This window comes from Nicotiana tomentosiformis, chromosome 3 (genome assembly GCF_000390325.3).
Source record: "Nicotiana tomentosiformis chromosome 3, ASM39032v3, whole genome shotgun sequence".
In the NCBI taxonomy this organism is placed as follows: domain Eukaryota; kingdom Viridiplantae; phylum Streptophyta; class Magnoliopsida; order Solanales; family Solanaceae; genus Nicotiana; species Nicotiana tomentosiformis.
This window is the reverse complement of record NC_090814.1, coordinates 71602139-71604933: the sequence shown is the minus strand read 5'-3', so window position 1 is coordinate 71604933 and position 2795 is coordinate 71602139.

Genomic DNA, 2795 nt, shown 5'->3' with positions numbered 1-2795 from the left:
ATCTGTGTGCACTAGTCGTATACTATATATATATATATATATATATATATATATATATATATATATATACACTATTTCTCTCTCTTTTACGTTTTTCATTGAATTGTAGTGTATCATAATTGGGTGGGTAGCGACTCGGGGCAAAGAATTCTCTGATCATTCAACTTTAAAGGCCCGAGTGTAGTGCGATGCACTGTATTGTATATGCTGACGTTATATGCTATATGCGGATGTTGTTGGTTGCTAAGGGGAAATCTTGAGTACCTGAAGCATTGCTTGAATCTTAAGTATTGGGTCGCCCCAATCCTACATTTTGTCTATAGAGGATCTTTGAACTTTTCACTAACGCTGCATTCATTGTTCACAGGTGTCAGTACTAATGGCTCGTGAAAGTTCGCAAAAGGAAAAGGCAACGACAAAGCCTTCTACGACTGCCTCATCCACAAAGAAGCGAAAACAAAGTGAGGTTGCTTCATGCAAATCGGGAAAAGGAAAGCAAGTGGTGGAGCCTTCAGCAAGGCAGCCTCGTGTGCCTCGTCCAGCCCTCCAGGTATATAGGAAGGACGCAAGAAGTTTGTATCACTCCTTTGTACCATACGTGCGGTATATCTCAAAGATGGGCATCAACACCACAGCTTTGGAGCAGCATTTTCCCACCGTTCTGGACCGTATAATGGATTTGAAGCTGGACCGTTTATTAGAAATCCCCGAGCCAACTAATTTGAGCATGGTGAAAGAATTATATGCTAATTGGCATTGCAAGAAAAATGAAGCCGATGTGCGAGGTGTGGGGATCAACTTGCAAGCTCAATCTCTTTGTGAGTTTTTGGGGGCTCCAAACCATGATCCACAAATTTTTCAAAAGTTCGTGCGCAGTCCAGATTACCTGGCCATCTGTCAGACAATATGTGGGGTGAACTCGATGGCAAAGTGGATTCGTTCACAACAAAATGACACCCAAAAAGACATGTGCCGGACTGACTTCAATAGAACAGCTAAGGTTTGGCATAACTTTGTTCTTGCTTGTATTATGCCGGGTAAGCATTCTTCAGATTGCACGAGAGCGAGAGTTTGTTTGATCTATTTTCTGATGACGGGGAAACCTGTCAATATTGGCTAGTTGATGCTTGATTAGATGAATTGCACCATATTTCTGAATGACTCCCGAAGGTTCTTCTACGGGAACCTGTTGACATAGTTCTTGCTGCAGAAGGAGGTGCCGGTTTATGAGGGAGTTGATGAGATTGTGTCAGCTCCGACCGAATTTCTAGATATCTTGGCGATACTGTCGGAGAATGGTCCAAAATTGAGCGTGGCGGTCAGGCAAGAACATGATGAAAACCTACAGCGTCACATGTATTGTATGATGAGCTTACTTTTGAAAAAGGTGGGGGTGACAAAGGCAGAAAAACATAAGCTGAACCAGGATTATCCACTATTGGGGTCGACCAAGAAGCTTTTGGTATTGTCACTGGGTAGCCCTCTAAACTCTTATGAGGATAGGAACACTATACCACCATCTCCTAATAGGGGCGAGGCTGGTGAGGAGGTACATGGGCCTTTAGCCGTTGTGAGCGCCGCGAAAGACAGCACAACGCATGCGCGTAGATTGGTAGATGAGGACTTAGACGGAGAGGGCTCCGACTCCGACCCGAATAAGTCCGCTTAGCCAGGGAGTTCCTTCTATCCACCCCCATGTTTTAGATTTTTGCGTATGTGCATTGGGGACACTGAACTTTTTACGTGTGGGGTGGGAAATTTCCTTTGATGCGTATTAGTAGTATGTTAGTACCTAGTAGTAATATATTTTTTTTTCTTTTTTTTTTCTTTTTATAACTTCTTGATTTTAATTGCGTAGTGAATAGAAGTAGTAATGTAGTATAGTAGAATTAGTTTGGTAGTTTAATTAAAAAAAAGAAGAAGAAGGGAAGTTTGGACTTTTCCCGACGATGGATCTCTTGGACAGAGTTCTTGAGGGATTAAGGTCCAATAAAAAAAATTCAAAAATATTTTTATTCTTATTTTTATTAGTTAATCGTAGTATATAATAATCTCTCTTGGTTTTTCTTTTGGTATCAGTTCTTTTTCAAGGGATGTAACTTGAACTGGGTGATTTTTATTTGTAGTAAATTGAGGAAAGAAAACTTGGGTGCTCTTATGTGCCTTTTGACCTGTTTGATGCTAGCATAGTTAGGCCGGGAGCATGAAAATTACTTTCCTAACATGTTTTAATGAAAATTGATGTCGTGAAAGATTGAATAGCTTATCTGTGACGCTTTCTCTCAGTTACTTGACTCATTGTTCATGTAGTGCTTTATTAATTAATACTTCTTGACTTTGTGATTACTTGCTTAAACTTGAGAGTTGGGATGAAACCGTCCCGATTGGGGTCATGTGCAGTGTGTGATGTAAGGTTTTGATCACATTCTGTGCTATCCTGTGTTTGTCTAGAACTTGCCCCGTATGTTAGTCGAAGCAAAATAAGTAAGTTTTATGAGTCTAGGAGATGATGTAAGCATTTCTTTGATTATCCATTGAGCTATTATACCACCATAAATAAAATTATTCTTAGATAGCCCATTTGAGCCTATAAGTTTTTTTTTTTGGCACCCACATTACAAGACGATTCCCATTTTGTTCTTAATTAAATCTTTTCAAACCTTTACCTCCGAAAGTACTTAAGTCGCTAGAAGAGTAAGGTGGGAGTTGGGGTAGCTTTTGAGTGGAACCATAGAAAATCCATAAAGGTGCAAGTATGTTTTGAAAGATCATTAGCCGGGAAACCTAAATTTATG